The 26,495-nt window shown below is 36.7% G+C and overlaps 1 protein-coding gene across 4 annotated transcripts in view; it reads left to right on the top strand.

Moving 5' to 3' along the window:
- VWA5B1 (von Willebrand factor A domain containing 5B1) overlaps positions 1-26,495 on the top strand; it is a 119,021-nt gene that overhangs the window by 16,638 nt on the left and 75,888 nt on the right. The window contains exon 1 of one of the 4 annotated variants that reach the window (XM_051988361.1): positions 21,292-21,456. The exons of the other annotated variants lie outside the window; for them this stretch is intronic. The gene's annotated coding sequence lies outside the window, so the exon portion shown is untranslated. Of the gene's footprint in view, positions 1-21,291; positions 21,457-26,495 lie in introns of those variants that run through there. 4 annotated transcript variants of the gene reach the window in all.

The following is a 26,495-nucleotide window of genomic DNA, read 5'->3' as shown; positions in this document are numbered from 1 at the left end:
TTGAGAAGGTAAGCAATGTGATAATTATATAAGTGAAACCATGCAAAACATTTCCATATTAGCCATGTTGCAAAAGAAAGCACAGGGGAGTTCCTTGTGATATTTTTCTGGCAAGTTTCCCAATATCCCTTTACTGTTTCTAGCTTAAAAGCTCCCAAAGCTCCCAAAGATGCTGCTTGCATCCACGTGGGCTCTGAGCCAATCCCCTAAATTGTCTCGCACTGAAAGAATGTCTAAAATCCTGACCTCTTATTGGCTTCACCATTCCAGAATTATTTTTAATTTTTTTGCAAGGTAATTGGAGTTAAGTGACTTTTCCAGGGTCCCACAGCTAGTAAATGTTAAGTGTCCAAGGGAGGATATGAACTCAAATCTTTCTGACTTCAAGTGCCATATAACTGTCCCTTGAGGCATTATTTTAAAGTAAATTGTTTAAAGTAGTTTAATGTTGTTAAAGAGCTCATCTGCAATGCTTTCTCTACTCTCATATCTTGGTTCTGTCCCTGAAAGTTTCCCAGATTTAAAACTTTAGAAAAATTACTTTGGTGACTGATTGGAGAATGGATTGGAACAGAGAGATTTGAAGTAGAAAGATCAATTAGGAAGTTTATTGCTATACAGTGCAGCTAAGAGGCAATAGGGGCCTGAACTAAGATGGTAACTCTATGAGTAGAGAGATTAGGATTAAAACAAGATATGGTATAAAAGTAGAAATCATAAGATTTGACAATGAATTGACAATCTAGAGAAAAAGGGAGGAGTTGAGGATGATGCTGAGGCTTCAGGCCTAGGAGAATAAGGAGAAATAGGAAGTTGGGTAGAGATGGAGTGGGAGGGGGAGATTATTGATTCTGTTTTGGATAAGTTGAGCTCGAGGTATTTCCAATACCAATTTGGACAATATAAAAGGCCATTGGTGACATGTAACTATAACTCAGAAGGGATAGCAACACGAATATGGAATCTGATCACTGGCAAGTAATAAAGAAATCTTTTCAGAGGAAACTTTAGAGGAGAGAAAATGAGATGACTTTTTCAGGTGCAGAAGAGAATAGAAGAGAAGAGAGAAATATGAGTTTATTCTCTAACAGAGAAGGCATGGTCCCCTACTGCAGAGGAAAGAGAAAGGCTTTTTGTTAAAGACTCTAAGAGAGAACAAAAGGTTTGGAATAGCCTTAGCAGGGAGTGTGAGAATCAGTCATAGAAAATTAAAAGGACTGTTTTGTAGCCATGAGGACCTAGTTGAGATTAAATAACATAAACTTGTAGGGAGCCCTACAATTCTACAATTGTGTAATTTTCTCTACAACTTTCTTTTTTTAAAAAAAAATCTCCCCTCAATTACATGTAAAAACAATTTTTAACATTTTTTTTAAGTTTTAAGTTCCAATTTATACCTCTCCTTCCTCCTTGTCTCCTCTTTGGGATGGCAAGCAATCTGATAATAGCTTTGCATGTGCAATAATATAAAACATTTCCATATTAGTCATTTTATGGATGAAAACTTGAACAACAAAGGAAAATGAAAATACTATGTTTCTGTCTGTATTCAGATGACATCAATTCTTTGGAGGCAAATAGCATTTTTTTCATCATGAATTCTTTGGGATTGTCTTGGATCATTGTATTGCTGGGAATAGTTAAGTTATTCACAGTTGTTCATTATAAAATATTGCTGTTACTATGTACAATGTTCTCCTGGTTCTGCTCATTTCGCTTTTTATTAGTTCATGTAAGTCTGTAAGTCTTCCAGGTTTCTCTGAAGTCATCCTGACTGTCTTATAACACAATAATATTCCATCACAATCAATATACCACAACTTGTTTAGCCATTTCCCCAATTGATAGACCTACCCATAATTTCCAATCTTTGTCCCCACAAAAAAGAGCTGTTACAAATATTTTTATACAAATATGTCCTTTTTCCCTTTAAAAACATCTCTCTGGAATATAGATCTAATGGTGGTATTGCTGAAACAAAGCATATACACAGTTTTGTAGCCATTTGGATATAGTTCCAAATTGCTTTCCAGAATGGTTGGATCAATTCACAACTTCACCAACGGTGCATTACTGTCCCAATTTTCCCACATCTTCTCCAACATTTATCAGTTTCCTTTTCTGTCATATTAACCAATATATAATAGGTATGAATTGGTGCCTAATAATTGTTTTAATTTGCATTTCTCTTATCAATAGTGATTTAGAGTATTTTTCATATGATTTTAGGTAGTCTAACAACTTTCAGTTGCATGTGAGTCGATCTGAATATGATGGTGAAGGTGGCAGTCTGATAAAATATAACTGTTGAAAGGACAAGGAGACAAAAGATTCACAAATGATTGAATACACTTTTAAATTTCATCTGCATCATATTTAACATATGTCAGATTGCTTCTTGTCATAAAGAGGAGGGAGATTGGTGAGCGAGAAAAATTTGGAACTGAAAGTTTTACAAAAATGAATACTGAAAGCTATCTTTCCATGTATTTGGAAAAACAAAATACTTTTTAAATTTTAATTATTATTAACATTTTCTCTATCATTTTCTTAAGTCCAGATTTCTAAAATGTAAAAACTATTCTTAACTCCCAGACTGTATGGAAAAAGGTAACAGGCTCTAGATTTGGCTCATAGGAATAAGTACAATACTCCAAATGTATCTGACCAGAGAAAAATATTGTGTGTATGTACACACACACACACACACACACACACGTGCTTACACACACATGTGTATACACACACATATATACACATATATGTGCTTACACACATATGTGTACACACACACACACACACACATATAATATTATTCCTGGAATCTATGCATTTCAATTCAACCCAAAATCAAATTAGCTTTTTTGGCTGCTACTGTACATTCATATTGAACTCAAATTGGTCCACTAAACTCCTCTAGATCCTTTTTCCTCGCACAAACTGCTGGCCAATCCTCCTTCCTCCATTTTGTAATTACAAAACTGATTGTTTGAAGTCAAGTAGAAGACTTAACATTTGTCCTTATTGAGTTTCATCTTATTAGATTTAGTCTAATACAATAACCTATAAATAACTTTTTGGATCCTGATGTTTAATCAATATGTTACCTATTACCCCACTTCCAGCTTTGCATCATCTGCCAGTCTGCTAAGTGTGCCATCTATGTCTTTATCCCAAATCATTGATAAAAATGTTAAACAACACAGAGCCAAACATAGATCCCTGGAGTTATATTTCCTGCCAATTTGCCATCAAATCACTAATGACTAGTCTCTGAGTCTAGTTAGATTAGTCACATTTCAGCAAACTTGTCTCACAGACAGGCTAAAGCAGCTTGAGGATAACCAAGGGGCTCAAACCTTATTTAGCCATTTCCCCAATTGATAGATCTCCCCTTAATCTCCAATCTTTGCCCCCACAAAAAAAGAACTGTTACAAATATTTTTATATAAATATGTCCTTTTTCTCTTTTAAAAACATCTCTCTGGAATATAGATCTAGTGATTAGGGGAATATCAACTTTAAGCATATGAAAGCTTCTCCAGGTGGAATGGGCAAATGAGAACATGTTCCAATAGCCATGAAGGCCACTGAAGCAAGTGCAGTGGAGTGCTAAGAGCTGGGAAAGATATTGAAGACATGGAGGTCATCCACTGCATCCTGAGCCAGAGTCTGTCTTTTTGGCTTTTCTCTTGCCACTGGACTTTGAAGACTCTGAAACAGAGTATGAGACTAATTAACTTTGTGCAACTCTCCCTCACTTAAATCCAATTCAACTGTAAATCAAGACACCACCCTGAGATGTCCTGTTTTCAAAAACACACAACAACAAATCATTTTAATATTATGATCATCTAATCTTCATTTGCTCTATCATTTCCATAAGAATACTATGAGATGCTTTATCAAAGACTTTGCTTAAAAAAATTTATCCACAACATTCACTTCACCTGCTACATGAGTTAGCCTATTAAAAAGGGAAATAAAGTCAACTTGTTGATGACCTGGTCTGGAAACCTTGTTGACTCTTTGCAGTCACCATTTCCTTTCACATCCCCTTCATTTCCTTTTTCTAGTAGCTAGACTTTTTTTTCCCCTGAGACAATTAGGGCTAAGTGACTTGCCCAGGGTCACAAGGCTGGGAAATATTAAGTGTCTAAGGTCAAACTTACACTCAGATCCTCCTGAGTTCAGGGTTAGTGTTCTATTACCAAACGATCTAGTTGCTCCCTAGTGGCTAGACATTCAATAACATCTGCATCAAGAGCCATCTCAGTCATCCTGATTTCACTGGAGGGGAAAGTGAGGCAGGTGACCTTGCCCAGCCCTCCCTCACTTAAATCCAGTTCACTTGCATGTCATGGCATCACCTCCCTGATGTCATAGTTCTCTTCAAGAATGAAGTACAAACAACAATTATAATGATTCATTCTATTAATTTCCCCCAGGAATGGAAGTCAAGCTCATTGATTTGTGGGTTGCAAACTGTTTTCTCCCGTCCACCTCTTTTTCTCTCTCCTCCCCTCCTTCATACCCTTTCCCCTCTTCTCCATACCCTTTCCCCTCTCCTTTCTCTCTCTCTCTCTCTCTCTCTCTCTCTCTCTCTCTCTCTCTCTCTCTCTCTCTCTGAAAATTAGAATAATATCTGCTTAGCCAGTGCTACATCTGTACTTAGCCTTTTTGTCCTCCATGGCTTTTCAAATATCATCAACAAAGGCTCAGCAACCCGATGCATTATCTTGTCTACTGGGTAAGGGGACTGGTACTGACCAAAGGTAAAATGAAATAGATTCCCTGTTAACTCTATCCTCATTTACTTTGACATCAATTCCCCATTCACTATTTGTGTCTTGTCCTTCCCGATGTAAAGGTCATTCTCCTTGACAGAGAAAAGGGAAGTAGTGAATGGGCAGTTGTGCCCTCTCCCCAGATTGCCAGTTATCATCATTACTTCCATCCAAATCAATGATATCCTAACTTTCAATCCTACCCTTCCCCCTTCTCATAAAACTTTATAAAAATAAAACCCTCTTGTCCATAGTTTTCCTCACCTGTCTCACTGTAGCACACCTAATTCTATGCTTAAAGGACTGTGCCATGCATTTAGTCATCCTACATTGGCTGCCACAGTTTGTATATTATACATTTCTTTTTTTTTGTACATTTCTTTTTAATATTCAGGACTGTTCTGATAATGGAATTATTATCATCCATATCATGTTTCTATCCAGGTGATCTGTAGCATATACTCTGGTGAAAAATAATTGTCTCTGTTTCTCCCTTCTCTGATCTTCACCTAAATGATTCCCTACCATGACTTTTCTACCACGATTAAGCTACCTTATTCCTGTGCCCTTCCTTCTATCTGTATGCCTCATTTTTTCCCTATGTTGAGCTTTCCCTAAATTTCCACTTTGAGGTAGGTAGCTCAAGAAATCCATCTCATTATTCTGACTTCACCACCATTACTCAGCTGCCTTTTCTCTCTTCCCCTTCAGCCCTTTCTCCCATTGGTGAGTTCTTCTTGGAACCTCCATTTTTTTGGAAGAAAGGCCCAATATCCATCCTTCATTCTCTGAACTTTACCAACATGCTGCTTTATGGGTACTCTCAACTATTTGGCTCTGTTTTATGTGCTTTTTACTTTCTTCCCCTATTATATTTACATATATCTAAGTATCACATTTGCAGTTAAAATATAGGCTTTTTCAAGGCAGGAGCTCTTTCTTTTTGCTTGTATTTGTATTTCTAGAACTTAGTACAAGATCTGGTACATATAATATGTGCACAGCAGGTGGTTTTAAATGCTATATAAGGTTTTACTTAGATAATTAATTATTAATTAAATTTGACTGTCCTCTGCCCTTGTCCCTGGATTTTTGTCATATGAATATATCTTAATAATGACTCAAATTTCTATGGTGCCTTGATTACTTTACCTATGTAATCTCATTTGGTCCATCTACCTGTGAGGTAGATGATAGTATTATCCCCATTTTTAAAAAAGCTTTTTAATTTTCAAAAGATATGCATGGATAATTTTTTAACAGTAATCCTTACAAAACCTTGTGTTCCAATTTCTGCCCCTTCTGCCTATCCCCTCCCCTAAATAGTAAGTAATCCAGTATATGTTAAATATAGTAATATATATATATGTGTGTGTTAAATCCAATATATGCATACATATTTATATATTTATCTTGCCACACAAGAAAAATCAGATCAAAAAAGAAAAAAAATGAGATAGAAAACAAAATGCAAGCAAACAACAGAGAGAGTGAAAATGCTATGTTGTGGTCCACACTCAATTCCCACAGTCCTCTCTCTGAGTGTAGAAGGCTCTCTTGATCACAAGATCATTGCAACTGGCCTGAATTATCTCATTGTTGCAGAGAGTCACATTCATCAGAATTGATCATCATATAATCTTGCTGTTGCTGTGTACACTGATCTCCTGGTTCTGCTCATTTCCCTTAGTATCAGTTCATGTAAGTCTACCCAGGCCTCTCTGAAATCATCCTGCTGGTCATTTCCAATAATATTCCAAAACATTCATATACCATTATTTATTCAGCCATTCTCCAACTGATGGGCATCCACTCAGTTTTCTGGTTTTTGACATTACAAAAAGAGCTGCCACAGACATTTTTGCAATGTGGGTCCCTTTCCCTTCTTTAAGATCTCTGGGATATAAGCCCAGTAAAAACTCGGCATAGTTCCAAATTGCTCTCCAGAATATTGGATCAGTTCACAACTCCACCAACAATGTATCAGTGTCCCAGTTTTCCCACATTCCCTCCAATATTCATCATTATCTTTTCCTGTCATCTTAGCCAGTCTGAAAGATTTGTAGTGGTACTTCATTAATTTTCATTTCTCTGATCAAGAGTGATTTAGAGCACCTTTTCATATGACTAGATGTAATGGGCTGAGGCTTGAGTTGATGCATTGAGGCCCCAAGCACATGAGGCTAAATAGTAATTGGACCATACTCTATTAATATATAAGCTTGAAGAAAGAATGGCCCCCGCCCACTCTTTGTGCAAGTCCTGATATGTTGTATAGGAAATGACGATTTTGGTGGGTGGAGGCAAGGGTGAAGGGAAGCGGAAGGAGAGACTGCTCGCATTGCCATTGCAATGGCCCTTCAGCTCAGGTCTCTCCCTGCCAGCTGGCTTCCTGTCGCAATTGCCCATATTACTATCACAATCCTTCTTGCCCATATTGCTATCGCAATCCTTTTTCAACTTTTCACTTCAATAAAGATTGAAGATTTTTCCCTTAACCTGAATTCCTGACTCCGGCTGATTTTAAATACGCAGTCATTACAACTAGAAATGGTTTTATTTTTTCTTCATCTGAAAATTGTCTGTTCATATCCTTTGACCATTTATCAATTGGAGAATAGCTTGAAATATAAATTTGAGTCAATTTTCTATATAGTTTAGAGATGAGGCATTCACCTTTGAATGTAAAAATGTTTTCCAAATGTATTTCTTCCCTTCTAATCTTGTCTACATTAGTTTTGTTTGTAAAAAAACTTTTTAACTTAATATAATCAAAATTATCTATTTTTGCTTAGAGAGCTTAAGGGAAGCTAGTTTCTTTTTCTCTTTTCACTATGCCAGCTAGCTATTTGTGAGATATACAATACTTATTCTCTTATCTCACCATACTAACCTATTCCTGTTTCTTTTGAATAAAGTATGCCCATCCAAGGCCACAGAGCAGTCATGGGTCTCTTTCCTCCCCAGAGAAGGAGTGATATATATATATATATGGAGATATATCCTCAGTACAGATATATATGATGTGTGTGTGTGTGTGTGTGTGTGTGTGTGTGTGTGTATGATATGATGCCCATCTTTCCAGCTTTTTGTTTGAACTTTGGGAGTTTATGAATGGTCATTTTGAGGCCACAGATTTTGTTGTCAGCTCCCTCTTTGGGTTCCTGTGTCTGGCTATGATCACAAGGTTGAGATGCACCATAGTGATTAGGATTTTCATAGGGATATCTATGTATATATGGAAGTCACCAAGCCTGAAGTAACAGAGAGGAAGATTGTGAGTCAAGAGTTATTGAAAGCTCTAAGGAAAGAGGAAAAGTGGCCTGGAGGCTTGTAAAGTGGACTTTTTGGTACCAGTAAGGAAGAGAGGTTTGCTAGTAGTTGGATTGAAGAGGGAAGAAAGGAGGGCATCTATTCAATGCTCCCTGATACAGTGAGTTGGTGGGGTGTGCCTTGAAAAGCAAGCTCACTAAAAATCAGGATACCAATTAAAATCCTGAATCTTGGTAATGTGATACTGCTCTCTCAGGCAAATCTAGTACATCTTTCACTGGGTACATCTTTCAGCCCATAAGCTGCTAATTGTTCTTGGTAGCACCTTGTAGTTGGACCTTAATTAATCCAATTAAGGAGAAGGGCCCATCTATCTAGTAAAACACCCACTTAGTTGGTTATTAATTAAGGGGTTTTTCCTAGAATAACTACAAAAGGAGATTCCAGGATTTTGCTATTTAAAAATAACAATTGATAATCATATGGTCCTTTGTAGATATTCTCTTTTTGGAGTCTCATAAAGGCAGGTACTGTTATGGCCATTTTAAAGATAAAAAACTATAACCATTCTAAACAGCATAGTTTGATCAGCTACACAGGAAAAATCAAGGGAAGGAATAATACCTATTTTCCAGACTAGGACATGAAGTTAAATGGACTCATTGATCACTATATGTGTCTTGGAAAGATTCCACAAATGAACAATTATTTGGGGTCCAACATTATTATTTTTAAAAAACATGTAAAGATAGTTTCAACATTCACTCTTGAAAAAATTTTGTGTTCTAAATTTTTTCCTCCCTTTCCCCATCCCCTCCTTTAGATAGCTAGCAATCCAATATAGGTTAAACATGTGCATTTCTTCTAAGCATATTATACATATAATTAATATAATTATACATATAATTACAAAGGATAGAAAGGAAACAAGGAAGGTGCCCAGAAGTTTTAGTGTCCTACTCAGCCTACCATGGCTAACTTATGGGAAGTCATGATTAAGACCCAAACAAGATAGGCAGACATGAACCTTTGTAGGGAAGGCTTTCCACAGTAAGTTCAACCTTAAGAGCAAGGGATGTTTCATTTTTGTCTTTGCCTATTCCCCAGAATGATAGGTTTATTGGCATAATAAATACCGAATGAGTTGGACTGAGTACTTGGGGAATGTGTCTAGACAAGATACGTAAGCTCAAGATAATTTAAGGAGAATAGGGGAATACGCAATTGGTCAACAAACATTTATTGAGTGCTTGTTATGTGACAGATACTTTGCTAAGAGCTGGGGATACAAAGAAAAGCAAAAACAAAAGAAGAATGGTCTAGTGGATAGATCATGGATCCTGGAGCAAAAGGACCTACATTTATATGATGCTCACATCCACGCACTCTGAGGACATACCTGCCAACTTGGGTTTCATTTCCTCATTTGTAAAATGAAGGCTTCTGCCCTTTAATGTTATGAAACCACCTATGAAGCAGGGACAGAAATCAGGAAAGGCTTCATAATGGAAAGACAAGAATTGTTAAAGGCAGCTCTCCCTTTCAAACAATAAGGATTAGGATTCTGAGCCTGTTCAGGTACATGAAGGATGACCTGGGCTAATAGAATGAAATGCTCAGTTCAGACAACAGCCGCTAATCCAGTCAGTTTGCAATTCAGAGTATTTGAGGAGAATAATAGAAAACCTGACCAGAGAAACAGTGTGGAGCCGGATTGTGATGGAGGACTAAGGAGTCTTCTACTATACACAGAGTACTAGAGAAGGTTCTATGTCCTAGGGAAATGATTTTGACAGCTGGGAGAAATAGGATTGGAGAAGAGAGGGTAGAGAGGCAGGGGGGTCAGGGAGGCAGGTCACTTGATAAGAGAACTCAGAATGATTGACTTCCTTTTTTTTCAGTGAGAAAGAGAAAGAATTATTTTCTGAGACAGAGAAAAATGGGATGATACACTAGAGGACCAAGTGGGAAAGGTTAACAGTTGCAGTTGGAATTTGAAGAAACCACCTTAGAAAATAGAATATTAGAGCTAAGTGTGAAATTAGAATATATAATCAAAAACTCTGAAAGACCTCAGAACATATGCTAGAGATGTCAGAGCTGGGAGGGCCCTTAGAACACAGGATATCAGAGATGGGAAGGCCTTAGAAATAGAGCTTGTCAGAGCTGGAAAAGACTTTGGAACCTAGAATGGCAGATCTGGGTTCCATCTAGTTCATAACTCTCTCATTTTACAGATGAAGGAACTCCTAGTAGGAGAAGAGAACAAGCACTTTACAAATATTATCTTTTTTGATCCTCATAGCAACCCTGAGAGACAAATATTACTATTGTTCCCATTTTACAGATGAGGAAACTGGCAGACAGAGGTTAAATGATTTGCCAATGATCTTGCTGCTAGTAAGTGTTTGAGGCTGGATTTGGACGCAGGGATTCCTTGAATCATTACTCTATCCTACTGGACCATTAATTTATGCCTTTGGGCATTCACTTCCCTATTCTGGAAGTTTCCTCATCTGTTAAACAGGAGAGCTGGTGTGTGTTAGAATCCTAGTGTTAACTCAATGGAATTGATACAATGCTTATTAGTTCACACCTTAGAGCAAATCCTTACAAAGTGATAAGTCAGTTGCCTAATTTAGCATGGTACCTAGCAAATTTTCTAACTCACTAATGTATTTAAGTACTCATTGGATTTCACAAGTATGGAAGATTCACAAAGTTAACTTTGTAACTTTGTGAATTCACACCTCCCTTAATCCCTCCCTCAGAAGAGGAGTCAACCTTTAAGAGATCATATATAATAAGCTGACAGAGATTCGGTCAGCTAGTTAGTTTGGAACATTGCCAGGAGTTGAAGAGGAGCTCTCTGGGAGATACAGAAGCCCACAAGCCCACTCTCAGAGGCCAAGTCAGATTCATTCCAACTTTCATCTTGGTGCTGGCTGGAGACCTTTGGAAGAAGAGAAGCCAAAGCTGGCAGAGGCAAAAGCTTAACAGCAAGAGCTCTTGGAACCAAGCAGAGAGATAGGTCTTTAAGAAAACTAACTGGGATATTTTGTAGGAAACAATAAAAGATCTGAACTTTTAACACCTGTCTGTATTTGGAGTGATTATTACTCAGAGCTGAAACTAAGGCTGCTTCCAGAAAACCTCCCCAAGAAACCTGCTCCCAGAGAGAACCATCTTATATTATAAAAAAGAAGAGACCACAGGTGTGCAGAATTTTTCAGATGCTATCAAACTCATTTAATAGTATGTAAATAGGAACTATAACCAGACATGGTAAGTAATCCAAAGTAAGGACTGATATGATCAGGATAAGAGAGCAAAGGATTTGAAAGTTAAAGTGTTATGCCAAAGAATCAAGATGGAGAGGACAAGGTAATTGTTATATGGGGTGATAGTCTTGGAAAGCACTGAGGGATGGAGAGATTGGGGGTTACAGGCATTACAAAAACATATATGGGGTCATAAAGAAGGGGAAAATGAAATAATAGAAGATTATCATCAGAAAAAGGGATTTGGGGTATGTTGTAATGGAGTGTCTTTAGGGGGAACAAAAATTAGACTGGATCAGGACTACTTTCACCCCTTTAATAATAGCTTTTTAAAATTTTCAAAATACATGCAGATACTTTTCAACATTGACCCTTGCAAAACATTGTTTTGCAATTTTTTTCCTTCCCTTCTCTTACTCCCTTCCTTAGACAGTAAGTAATCCAGTATAGATTAAAACTTGTGCAATTTTTCTAAACATATTTCTACATTTATCATGTTGCACAAGAAAAATGAGATCAAAAAGGAAAAAAATGAGAGGAAAAAATAAGCAAACAACACAAAAGTGAAAATACTATGTTATGATCCACATTCAGTTCCCATAGTGCTCTCTGTGCATGCAGATGGCACTCTCCACCACAAATCTATTGCAATTGGCCTGTATCACCTCATTGTTGAAAAGAACCCCGTCCATCAGAATTTAGGTCAGGGCTTCTTAAACTTTTTCCACTCACAATCCCTTTCTGCCTGAGAAATTTTTACCTAACTCCTGGGTATATGAGTATATAAACAGTAGGTATACAAATTGAACTAAATCATAATTTAATGACCCTCATTCAATTATAAAACCCCATATGCGGTCAAGATCCAGAATTTAAGGAGCTGGGCAGTAGGTGATCTCTGAGGTCTTTTCCAGCTCTAAAATTTTATGATTTCTCTGCATTTACCACTTTTTTCAAACTGTATTCCTATGCTGCTCCCATATGCTTGTTCTTTAGCCTAAACTCCTACCTCTGCAGACCTGGACTGTGTACCCAAGATCCCTGCCCTTTCATTCCCTGGTCTCCAGAGATGAGTTCCTGATCTCTGTCTTAGCTACTATTCCTGAATTTTACCCTTTTCTTGCCAGCACACATGGTTCATTTTTTTTAACCAATGCTTTTATGCTACCCGCCCTCCTCCATCCTCTTCTCCACCCTCACTCCCTATATCTTGATTTCACCATGGTCTGTTTCATCCTGTTATTACCTTGGTTTGCTTTCCAACTTCAAATTCAGTTTCTGCTACTTATTGCTCATGTTGCCTTGGACAAACCACTTTTTCCTGGCTGGACCTCAGTAGACTAAATGTATCTGAGTCCCTGAAATAAATAGAATTTAGAATCAAAAGCAGATCCTAAAGTCATAAACTTCAACCCCCTCCTCCATCAACAAGGAAACTAACTAGGGAAATTAAATAACTGATGCAGAATCTGACTTGGGTTTTCTTGCCTCAGAAGCTCTGTCCATGGTTCCACCTAGCTTACTCTCTTAAGTCTTTCCATTCCTGAGTCTTTCCTATGAAGAAGTCCCATTGCTTCCACTTATTCACGGTGAGACATTGGGTCAGGTCCCTCCCTCTCTCTTCACGTGTCTCACCACACGTTTTTTGAGAGGCATTTATGTTCTGATTGTTTAGGACCCTTCCAATTCTAGCTAGCTATGGTCCTGTGGGCTGACTTTGGAAACTATCACCCCCTCTTTTTCTGCCCCCTTCCCCATCCCTCTCTCACTGTCCTATTTCCATTTGCTCACAGAATCATAGAGTTTTAGAACTTAGGAGGGACCTCAGTAGCAGCCATTTGCTCCAACCTATACCTGAAAAAGAAACTGCTCTATGAGACATCAAAGCAACCATCAGGTTTTTGCTTGAACATCTCCAGTGAGGGAGAAGCCACTATACCTCCCAAGTTAGTCCATTTCACTTCCTGTGCAGCTCCAATTGGCAGAAAAGTTATACTTTCTTTAAGCTGAATTTCACCTCTTTGCTGACAAGTAATAATGGGGATTGAACATTACATATAATGTCAGACTTGGCTGTGGGGTTGATTAGTTTTTTTGAACTTGTTTTTCTCTTCTTTTTTATTCTTTGTTAAAAGGGATCGTTTGATGGATGGATAGTAAAGGAGGGAAAGATATATTTGGAAATTAAGGTAATATGAAAATAAGAGATTAATATAATTTTAAAAGAAAAACAATAAAAAGAGTATACAAACAAAGAAATATGCTCTTCCCCCAATATCCACCTTACTGCTCTGAGTTCTGCCCTCTGGAGTCAAGAATAGTCTAATGCCTTTTCTAAGTGAAATCTTTCCAATCCTGTATTAAGAACTTCCAATGACACATTTGGAACTGGCTATCTCAAAGGCTTTTCAAACTCAACATATACAAAACAAAATTGAATATTTTTCTTCTCAAGCCTATTTCTCTTCCAAACCTCTAAGACACCACCATCCTTCTAGTCACCCACATTCACAATCTTAGTGTTTATCTCAAGTTCTTACTCTTTTCACATATGCAAATAATTGCCACATCTTGCTATTTCTGGTCCCATAATATTTCTCATATCAGCTCACTGTCTACTCTCAGAGTTTTCAGTTCAGGCCCTCTTCACCTGTAATATTGCAATAGTCTACTAATTGGTCTCACCTCTCTATTCTACCTCATCCTCCAGACAGCCTCTAAAAACTGATTTTCCTAAAGTCGTAAGCACAGAGATGGTAATTAAATTCATGGGAGCTGATAAGATGACTGAATGAAGTCTTACAGTGAGAGCAGAGATGAGGGACATCTATACCTTAAAAGCTGTCATATAGAGAAGGATCTAGCAAAGAATATATAGAGAGAACAGTCAGGTAGGAAGAGAACCAGGAAAGAGTGTTATTTGGAAAACCTAGAAAGAAGAGAATATCAAGAAAAAGAGAGCAACCAACAGTATAAAAGACTACAGTGTCAAGGAGATGGACAACTGAAAAAAGGCCACTGGATTTGGTAACTAAAATATCATCAATAACTTTGGAGAGAGCAGTATCAGTGGAATAAAAAACTTGAAAGCCAAATTGTAAGAGTTGAAGAAGAAGGTGAGAGAAGAGAAAGTAGAGGCACCTGTGTTTGATGGCCTTTTACCACAAAGAGAAAAAAAGCTACAGTATGGTAAGTAGGGAATAGAAGGATCAAGCGAGAATTTTTCCAACATGTGAGAGACATGGGCAAGTTTGTAGACAGTAGGAAATGAGTCAATAAAAACAGAGATTGGAAACAAATGAAAAAAGTGAAGGATAACAGAGAGGGCAATCTGTTGGAGGAGATGGAGATGAAATCACTTGAGGTTACTTGAACAAACTTGAGATCACAAGGAAATCACTTCAACAAACAGAAGGGTTGGTTTTAATAAGAAATAAAGTCACTTCACTATGCAAGGCAAGGGTGAAGAAGAAGAAAGTGCTAGAAGGCTTTTTGAATGATAGGAAATGAGAAAAACAGGAGAAGAGGGAGATAATAACAAAGAGAAGGAAAAAGGGAATTCACAATAAATGGTTTCATTTATTTCTGTAAAATATGAAATAAGGATCTCAACTGAGATAGTTGGGGACTGGGGAAACCATGGAAGGCTTAAGAAGGGATAAAAAAGTTTGGAAGAACCACTCTGGAGAAAGGGGAAGTAAGTTGATGAAGAAGGTGTAGTAGGATTGCCTATCAGCAGTGAGGGACCCATTGGACTCATTGAGGTTATATTTCATAAATGGATAGTAGACCCAATCAGAATGATTGTGAGTTTTTTTCCACCTACATTTAGTAGCCTTGATATTAAATGGTGGGAGTGATCCAATGCTGAGGCTTGGAAGGGTGTAATTGGCAATGTGTGTGAGAGAGAGAGGGACCATGTAGAGTTTAATTGGTTCACCAATGAGTCAAGATGGAAAGAAAAGGAGAAAATGGTGTGAGTGCAGGGTAAATTGTCTGGGAGAGAATGGGGAATCAAGGAATTGAAAATTACAGAGCAGAATAAAGAATAAGGTTCTGTAGGGGAAGGAAGAGGGAAGGGTGAAAAATCAATAGCTTGTGGTTGGATAAAGGGATTTCAGATTTCTTGAACATGGAAAATCATACATTTGTGGGTGATGGCAAGAGTTAGGGTATGAACACCTTTGTGTATGTCTAAGGTGGGTTAGAGCAATGATTCATGGAAGTGAAGCAGGCTAAGGAAGTTAATGATTCAGATATTAGAGGGAAAGGCCATATACATATGTTGAGGTTCTCTAATATGAGAGCAGAAGATGAATAGGAGAGAAAAATTGTGATCTCTTGGGTACTGAATTTATTGAGGAAGGAAGGAAAGAAAGTACCTTGGGGGTCTGTAGATAACAGCTACCAGGATTTTGATTGGGTGATATATAAGAACAGCATGAACCTCAGAGGAAAGAGGGTAGTTCACAGAGAGATGGAAGAAGGGGGAGAACCTGGCAGTGGCAATGGGGAACAAGGAATATTACAATTTTCCCACCTCTACAACATTTTTTACACATACTACAATCCAGCCACAGTTAATTTCTTCCTGTTTCTCAAAAGTGAAACTAAAATTTCCACCTCCATACCCTTTGTACTTCGGTCCCTTATACCTAGAAAGTACTCTCTTCTCATTCCTGACTATTAAAATCCTTGGCGTCTTGAAGACTCAGTTCATTTTTGTTCTTGTATCCCCATATGATAGAACATAGTAGGTGTTTTAATCCCTTTTTGAGTTTTTTTTATTGAAGCTTTTTTCTTTTTCAAAACATATGCATGGATAATTTTTCAACATTAACCCTTAGGTCTGACACAGCTAGGCCACATTCATTGACAATTTTTTTTCTGTTAATTCCCTTGAAATTCTTGACCTTTTATTCTTCTAGATGGGCTTTGTTATTATTTTTTCTAGAATTATAAAATAATTTCTTGGGAGTTTGATTTGTATGTATGTAAGTAGATTAATTTAGGTAGTATTGTCATTTTTATTATATTTGTTCAACCTACCCATGAGCACTTGATATTTTCCCAATCGATTAGATCTGACTTTATTTGTGGGGAAAGTGTTTTGTACTTGGGTTCATATAGTTCCTGACTTTACCTTGGCAGGTAGATTCCCAAATATTTTATATTATCAACAATTATTTTTAATGGAATTTCTCTTGTATCTCTTGCTATTAGACTTAGTTGATAATGTATAAAAATGCTGATGATTTATGTGAATTTATTTTGTATCCTGAAACTTTGCTAAAGTTGTGAATTGTTTCTAGTTGTTTTTTTTTTAATTGATTCTCTAGGGTTCTCTAAGTATACCATCATATAATCTGCAAAGCGTGATAATTTGGTTTCCTCATTACCTACTCTTAATTCTTTTCAATTCTTTTTCTTGTCAAAGCTAATACAATATTGAATATTGTAATGGTGATAGTGGGTAACATTGTTTCACCCCAGTGGGCAACATTGTTTCACCTCTGATCTTATTGGGAATAGTTTTAGTTTGTCCCCATTACATATGATGCTTGCTGATACTTGCTTTTAATCTTTAGATTTAAAGATCTAATCTTTAAATAGATTGTTGAGGACCACTCTTAAGTGTGGAACACAGTAAGCCTGTAAAAAGGTCAAAGGGGACTGCATCATTTGGGGTATAGCCCCACACACCTTTGAAACACAGAATACTAGAGAGATTAAGGGAATGTTTTGTTATTACAATCTTTATATCTTACTCTTTGAAGTAGAGCTAATAGGCCTAAGGAAAGACTGACATAATCCAAAGAATCAGAAATATCTGTCTGAAGGTCATAAAATAAATTTACTAGTGCAGATGTTGCTTGAGGAAGAATGTATGCTTTTCTTTAAACAATAATAATCTTGCTGTGCTTTGAAAATATATATTCTGTGTAGAGATGAAAGAAATCAAAGTTAAGAGGTAAGAGGTAAGAGGTCAAGAGATTTTCACTGCAACTGCCTCTCAGTCTCCTTGTATCATTGTTGTCCTCTCACATGACACTTATCTATTCTGCTGGTCAGAATTAGATCCCAGTAATCACTAGCAGGTGGCTCCCGTGACATAGATGCTGCTGATCATTTAAGGAAAACTCCATTTATTGAATCCATTTTCTACATGAAGCCCTATCTGATCTTTTCAAATGCTAGTTTCTCTTTACCATTCCCCAATCAGATTTCATATATTCTATCTGTCTATCTATCTACCTCTTCTGCCTACCTACCTTCATCATCTATTTTGGAGAGGGAAATGGCCAACCACAACAATGGCCAAGAAAACCCCAAACACAACTTCAGTCTTTCTTTTCATGGAAAACAAATTGACTTGATAAGCTTTTTCACAGTAAGATTATTTAGGTCCCAATATATTGTTATGTGAGGCTATGTGATATTGGACAAATCACTCAACCAATCTAGAAAACTTTCTAAGATTGTAAATTGCAGAGCAGGAGCTGCTTTCCTGCATCTATCAACCTTTAGCCCCTGTATTATGCATTGGTTGAGGGGCTTTCCTTATTGGGAGTTCCTTAAATCAGGGTTCCTCAAACTTTTTAAATAGGGGGCCAGTTCACTATCCCTCAGGCTGTTGGAGGGCCGGATTATAGTAAAAACAAAAACTTTGTTTTGTGGGCCTTTAAATAAAGAAACTTCATAGCCCTGGGTGAGGGGAATAAACATCCTCAGCTGCTGCATCTGGCCTGTGGGCAGTAGTTTGAGGACCCTGCACTTAAATGAATGAAATCCTAGGTCTGATTTTAATAATAATGATATTTTACCTCTCCCAGGGGTACCAACATTATAATAAAGGATTGGGTCTATCTAGGACAGTCTAGCTCCCACCCAAGATTAGGAAGAAAGAGCTTGGAGAGATTTGCCACACAGATGATCCAGTATAAATAATCAATAGATATTTGTTGACTGAATATCTAAAGCCCAGTAGGAGTGTTAGATTAATGTAGATATAGTGGGAAGAGAGGAGGGAGAAGAACACTAGCAATAGTTCACATGAAAAAAAGAGAGTCTAGGCATCTTAGTGGCTGCAAAAACTCAATACAAATCTGTTATGATACTACAACCAAGAAAGCTAGCATGATCTTTGGCTGAATCAAGGAAAGCATCATATTCAGGACTAGGCATATCCACACTAGTTCTACTGTTCTCTGCCATAGTCAAACCAGACCACATCAGGGATATTGTGTTCAGTTCTGAGTACTTCATTTTAGAGAAGGCGTTGACAACCTGGGGAATGTCCAGAAGGAGGAGAGCAACCAGGATGATGGGAAGAGGACATTGCATATGAGAATCAATTGAAGAACTTGGGACTCTTAATTCTAGAGAAGACTGGGGTGAGAGATTAAGGAAACAGGTTAGAAAGTATTATTAGTAAATTGCTAGTATTCATCATATAGAAGAGGGAATAGATTTCTTCTGTTTGGCCCCAGAAACTAGAGTCAGGAATCATGGGAGAGGCAAATGTTAACTTCCTGACAATTAGAGCCTCAGGAGAATGGAATGAGTTATCTCAGGAGATGGTCAGTTTCCCACTTCTGGAGTCTTCAAACAGTACATGGATGACGACTTGTCATTCACCGGATCACTGACTAAAAGCTGAAAAGGACCTTCCAAAGCCATTTGGTCCAATGCCATGTCTCCCCCATTTTGCAGATAAAGAAACTGAGACTCAGAGAAATTATTCAGTTTGACCAAGGTCATCCAACTAGTAAGAGTTGAATCTGGGGTTTGAATCCAGTTCCTCTGATTAGGCAGGTGGGTGACTCCATAGTGCATTGAGAGTTGAGCCCAAAATCAGGAAGACTTCAAATCTGACTTCAGACACTTCATCCCTTAACCTTGTCTGCCTCAGTTTCCTCTTTTGTAAAATGACCTGGAGAAGGAAAGAAATGGCAAACCTACTCCATTATCTTTGCCAAGAAAACCCCAAATGGGGTCATGCAGATTTGAACATGACTGAAAAATGGCTGAACAACTTCTGGCAACAGAGTCAATATTTTTTCCATTACTGTTCAAGGTATAGATTGAATTTGATGACTTCAGCATCCTTTCCAACTCAGATTCCATTTTTTAAAAGTCCTCTTTGAGTCACAACTGAAACTTAGCTGACAGTGTGGCCAGCATGGACTTATTTTTCCAGTTGAAAGATGAGAGCAAAGCCCTGTTTTGCATTCCAGACAAGAATGAGCCAGGTTGGGGAGGGTAAGGGTTGAGGAAGAGGGAAGGAACAAAGGGAAGGTGTGCCAGGAAATTAATAGCTTCGTCTTATTATGTCTAGGATGGCCAGCCTGTGGGCCACAAAGGGGAGAGTTCTGGCATGGAAGGCAGCTATGAATGCAGCCAGACCCCTTATCTGCCTCCTCACTGTCCATCAGAGTGACAGAAGATAAGCTAGAGTTGAGATAAGGCAGAGGGAATTGCTTCAAAGAAAAACATAATTAAAGACTCTCCAATGGCAGAACACCAAGATTTGGGGGAGGGGGCAGGAGAGAGGATCCTGGCCAAGCTCACAAAGGATACTTGGATGGGAGACTTATCAAGTGGCTAAGTAGGGGGCAGATTCCCCTTTTCTGCCCACCTTAGGACAGCCCTAAAAATAAGAGCCAGCATGCTTCCCAATTCACAAAGCTTGTCACAGGGTAGAAGCCAGATGCCAATGTTCAGCCAAGGACTTAGCTAAACTAAATTCCTATCTACCCATAAAATGCTTCTTGGTTAAGTTGTCTGGAACATAACAGATACTTAATAAACATCATTGATTGATACAGTCAGTCCAAAGACCATTAGATCATAGATCTAGAAATGGGATTATAAAAGTCAACTGGCCCAACACATTCATATTATAGAAGAGGAAACTGGGTCACAGAGAAGTTGTCATTTATCTCAGATCAATGCATAGGTTGTCCATTGGATAGATCACTGAGCTTGAATCAGAAAGAATGATCTTTATGAGTTCAAATATGGCCTTGGACACTTCCTAGTTGTGTGACTCTAAGCAAGTCACTTCACTCTGTCTGCCTTAGTTTCCTTACTTGTAAAATGAGCTGGGAAAGGAAATGGCAACATTTTTTGTCGTTGTTTTTGGCAAATATTTTTGCCAAGAAAACTCCAAATGGAGTCACAATGAATCAGATATGACTAAAAACAACTGAATAAAAACAAAGTAATATCAAGAGAGCATTCAATCATAAGGTTTCTCAATTGGCTGAGAATTGGGATGGTAGAATGGCCACATCAAAGGACTGAGTCTCCATATGAGAAGAAATGAGTGACATTTTCCTTTGGGGTCATGAGTACTGGATGATCAAGAATTGGTCCGTGCTAGATCCATGGAACTTAAGGAAAAAGTTAAAATCTAAAGGTTGATACCTAACTACTAAAATTCTGATATTTATTATTACTGAGTTTATAATACCCTGTTTTTTTTTTCTTTTAAATAAACCCAGACCAAATGCATCCTTATGGTCTAGAGTATACAGAGGCAAGGGAATAAAAAGAGATATGGTAAAGCTGCCACACTCCTAAAGTATCCAATTACAATGGCAATGACTAAAGAAAAAGGAGGGAAAAGCAATTTAGACCTTGGAAACAGCAGCTGTTTGAGGCCAAGGAGTCAATCAGACCTCCGGCATTTTACACATTTTTAGTGCTATACAAATGCTTAACTGTTAATATTATGTACTAATATTCTCTGTTGTAAGTATTCTCCTACTAGTCTATAAGGTCCAAGAAGGTGAGGACTATGTATATCTTATCCAATTTTGTCTGTTTCCCAGAGTCAATAAACACTCTGTATACCATGCTTTTTTTTTAAGGATGCTACTTTATATTACAGGTGAGCATCAGAGAGGAGGAGACTCAACCTCATTCCATGAGAGCACTTTCTAAAAAGATTTGCCTGTGGGATGTAGAATCCTAGAATGTTGGAACTGAAAGAGACCATAGCTCATAGAATGTTTGGGGTCAAAGGAACCTTAGAAACCAATTGAGGTTCATTCCAGCAAATACTGGTTGATCATTTGCTAGGAATGTTGTAGAGGAAATTCATACTTCAGGTAAGGAAGTGATTTTGAATGTCTCTTTCAATTTTTCCATTAATTCATTTCATTCATTCATTCATTGTATAATCATATAATTTAAGGGTTTTGCCCAATTTTTTCATTTTACAGATGAGGCAATCTGGGACTAGTGGATAAAGTGGAGCCCAAAAATGCTCCAAGGAAGGAGACAGAACTAGAATGGCCAGAACTTAACTTGGCCAAGGGCCAGGCAATGTGAATTCTAGTCCCAACTCTGACCCTTGGGTTGCTGGGTAACATTGAGCAAGAATCACTTAAGTTCTCTTCATTTATGACAATGAGAAGAAAATTGGCGCCCTCCATTCCTGACTGAGATTAGCTACTAATGGAATGAATTAGGTGATGAGATAATACTTTTAACGACTGTGCCTTCCACCCTGTGAAGTACTCAGATCTGGGACCTCACTATCATCTTTGGCTCTTTTTTGTCTCTCATGCCTTAAATCCAATCATTTGCCAAATCTTTCCTACTCTGCCTCCATAATATCTTCCAGATAATTCTTTACTAAGTACCTACTATGCTTTATGCTGAGATTGCAGATATAATAAAGGGGGAAAAAAATCTCTACTCTTAAGGAGCTTATATTTGAATGGTGAAAGACTACAGAGTGTATGGAATATTCCTATAAATACACATGTATGTATACATATGCATACTAAATAAATAGAAAGTGAATAAAATTAGATTCAAAGGAATTTGACACAATTACAAAACACTTTTCATACAAACACAAATCTAAATAACTGTAGAAATAGTCATTGCTCATTGGTAGTTCAGACCAATATAATAAAAGTGACAGTTCTATCTAAATTAATTTTCCTAATGCCATACCAATATAATTAAAAATTATTTTCAAGAGCTAGAAAAAATAACAAAATTCATCTGGAAGAACAAAAAGTCAAAAATATCAAGAGAATTAATGAAAATAATGCAAAAGAAGGTAACCTAGTAATACCAGATTTTATGTTACAAAGTGGCAATCAGCAAAATAATATGGTACTGGCTAAAAAACACAGTAGGTTGAGTGATGGAATAGATTGGGTACACAACATACATAATGACCATAATAATCTAATGTTTAATAAATCCAACAATCCAAACTTTGGGAGCAAGGACTACTCACTATTTGACCAAAAGTTGCTAAGGAAACTGGAAAGCAGTTTGGAAATAAGGACCAACAATATCTAATACCATATACTGAGATAAAATCAAAATGAATACATGATATAAAAGGGTGATCTCATAAGCAAATTAGAAGAACATAGAATATTTTACCTGCCTAATTAATGGATAAAGGGAGAATTTATGAGAAGAGATAATTATGGGATATAAAGCAGATAATTTTGATTACATCAAATTTTAAAACTATTTTTATAAATAAAATCAGTGCATACAAGGTTAGAAGCAAATCAAGAAACTGGGCCAGGGGAAAGAGGGTAGAATTTATAGCAAATCTCTCTGATTAAAACCTCATTTCTCCATCTAGCTAAAACAATCAGCAAACATCATATGTAATAGGGATAAACTAGAAGCATTCCCAATAAGATCAGGGAACAATAACCTTAGCAAAGCTGCAGGATACAAAACAAATCTACATAAATCATTGGCATTTCTATATGTTACCCATAAAATTCAGCAGCAAAAAATAGAAAAAGAAATTCCATTTAAAATAACTGTAATAAATATAAACTATTTTGAAGTCTATCTGCCAAAACAAAGCCAGGAACTTTGAATATGAGCACAATTACAAAACATTTTCACTCACAAATATTTAACACAAATAGTTATATCTGCACAGTAGGAAGAATATCAAGTGTGACTGGGTAGACCAAGTTAATATAATAAAAATGACTATTCTATATAAATTAATCTACTTATTCAGTGCCATGCCAATCAAATTGCAAGAAATTACTTATAGAGCTAGAAAAAATTATCAAAATTCCTCTGGAAAAACTAAAAGTCAAGAATTTTGAGGGAATTAATGAAAAAAAATGTAAATAAAAATGGCCTAGCAATACCAGACCTGAAATTACATTATAAAGCAGCAGTCATCAAAATCATTTGGTGCTGGCTAAGACATACAGTAGTGGATCAGTGGAATAGGTTAAGCTCACAAGGCACAATAGTCAATGACTGTAGTAATTTAGTATTTGATAATCCAAAGATTCTAGTTCCTAGAACTATTTGACAAAAGTTGCAGGGAAAATTGAAAAATAATATGGCAGAAACTACACACTGACCAACATACCTAACACCCTATACCAAAATAAGGTCAAAATGGGTTCATGATTTAAACATAAAGTGTAATGTTATAAGCAAATTAGGAGAACAAGGGATAGTTTACTTCTCAGATTTGTGGAGAAAGAAAAGATTTATGGTCAAAGAAGAGCTAGAGAACATTGTGTCCTGCAAAATTGATAATTTTGGTGTTAAATTTAAAAGATTTTGTATAAGCAAAACAATGCAAACAAGATTAGAAGGGTAGCAGAAAATTGGGAAACAATTTTTACATCCAAGGGTACTAGTAAAGGCCTCATTTTTAAAATGACAATTTAAAATAATTAATTCAAATTTATAAGAATACAAGCAATCCCTAGTTGATAAATGGCCAAAGGATATGAACAAACAATTTTTTCAGATGAAAAAATTAAAGCCATTTCTAATCATATGAAAAATGTTCTAAATCACTTTGATTAAAGAAGTGCAAATTAAGACAACTTTGAGGTACCACTTCATACCTCTCAAGTTAGCTAATATGAAAATAAAAAATAATGATAAATATTGGAGAGGGATGTGGGAAAACTGGGACACTAATACACTTGGTGGAGTTGTGAAGTGCTTCAACCAATCTGGAGAGCAACTATGCCCAAAGGGCTGTCAAACTGTGCATATTCTTTGATCCAGCAGTGTCTCTACTGGGTTTGTATCCAAAAGAGATCATAAAAGAGGGAAAAGAACCCACATGTGCAAACATATTTGTAGCAGTCCTTTTTGTAGTGACAAGAAGCTGGAAACTGAGCAGATGCCCATCAGTTGGGTAATAACTGAATGTTATGGTATATGAATGTGATGGAATAATATTGTTCTATAAAAATGATCATCAGGATGATTTCAGGAAGGCCTGGAGAGATTTACATGATCTGATGCTAAGTTCAGTGAGTAGAATTAAGAGAACACTGTACATATCAACAAGAAGATTATGTGATGATCAACCCTGATGAATGTGGCTCTTTTGAACAATGAAAGTGATTCAGGACAATTTCAATATATTTGTTATGGAGAGAGCCATCTTTATCCAGAAAGAGGACTGTGGCATCTGAATGTGGATCACAATATAGTATTTTCACTTTTTTTGTTGTTGTTTGTCCGCTTTTTTCTCATTTTTTTTCTTTTTTGAGCTGATTGTTCTTGTGCAGCATGATAAATGTGGGAAATATGTATGAAAATTGGCTTTTAATAGTATTTTACTTTTCCAAATACATGCAAAGATAGTTTTCAGCATTCACCTTTGCAAAACCTTGGGTTTTTTTCCTCACTCCTTCCCTCCTCCCTCCTTAGGATAGGAAGCAATCTGATATAGATTAAACATGTACAATTCTTTTAAACATATTTGCATAATTAACATGCTACACAAGAAAAATCTAATCAAAAGGGGAAAATAAAAAAGAACAAATAAACAAAAACAACAAAAAGGTGAAAATACTATGCTTTGATCCACATTGTCTCCATAGTTTTCTCTCTGGATGAGGTTGGTACTTTTCCATCACAAGACTATTGAAATTGACCTGAATTATCTCATTGTTTGAAAGAGACAAGTCCATCATAGCTGATCATCCCATAATCTTGATCTTTCTGTGTATAACATAATGTCTAATATTGGTTAGTGTCTAGAGATACTGCTGAATCAAAGAGTATGTGCAATTTGGTAGCCCTTTAGGCATACTTCCAAATTGTTCTCCAGAATAGTTGGATCAGTTCACAACTCCACCAACAATGCATTAGTGTCCCAGTTTTCCTACATCCTCTCCAACATTTATTGTTATCTTTTCCTGTCAGCTTAACCAGTCTGGGAGATATGAGATGGTATCTCATAGTTGTTGTAATTTGCATTTCTCTAATCAATAGGGTTTAGAGTATTTTTTCATGTGACTATAGATGGCTTTAATTTTTTTCATCTGAAAATTGTCTGTTCATATTCTTTCATCATTTATCAATTGGGGAATGACAATGTTGAACCACTTGTCTATATATTTTAGAAATGAGGCCTTTGTCATAAATGCTATCAACATTTCCCCCCAGATTTCTACTTCCCTTCTAAACTTGGCTACATTGGTTTTGTTTGTGCAAAAACTTTTTAAATGTAATCCAAATTATCCATTTTGCATTTCATAATGTTCTCTAGTTTTTTGGTCATAAATTTCTCCCTTTTTCACAGATCTGAGAGGTAGACTGTTCTTTATTCTCCCAATATGCTTATATTAGCTTTTATGTCTAAATTATGAACCCATTTTGACCTTATTTTGTCATAGGGTGCTAGATGTTGCTCAATACCTAGTTTCTGCCATATTATTTTCCAGTTTTCCCAGAAATTTTTGTCAAATAATGAATTCTTCTCCAAGAAATGGGGGAGTCTTTAGGTTTACAAACACTAGATTACTATGATTATTGATTATTGTGTCTCATGAACTTAACTCCAGAATAATAATATTCCATTATAATCATTATGTGACTATTGATGGCTTTGATTACATGAAATTAAAAAGGGTTGGCAGAAATAAAATTATTCCAACAAAAATTAGAAGGAAAACAGTAAACTAGGGAAACATTTCTACAGCAAATTTCTCCAATAAAATTCTCATTTCTCAACTATATTGAAAAATAAGCCAAATTTACAAAAACAAGATTCGTTCTCCAATTGATAGTTGCATGAAAAAAATGCTCTAAATCATTATTAGAGAAAAGCAAATTAAAACAATTTGGAAGTACTACCTCACACATATCAGATTGGCTAATA

The sequence above is a fragment of the Antechinus flavipes genome, chromosome 3 (genome assembly GCF_016432865.1).
Source record: "Antechinus flavipes isolate AdamAnt ecotype Samford, QLD, Australia chromosome 3, AdamAnt_v2, whole genome shotgun sequence".
Taxonomy (NCBI): Eukaryota; Metazoa; Chordata; class Mammalia; order Dasyuromorphia; family Dasyuridae; genus Antechinus; species Antechinus flavipes.
Note: the sequence above shows the minus strand (reverse complement) of the source record. Positions and strands in the feature narration are given on the sequence as shown.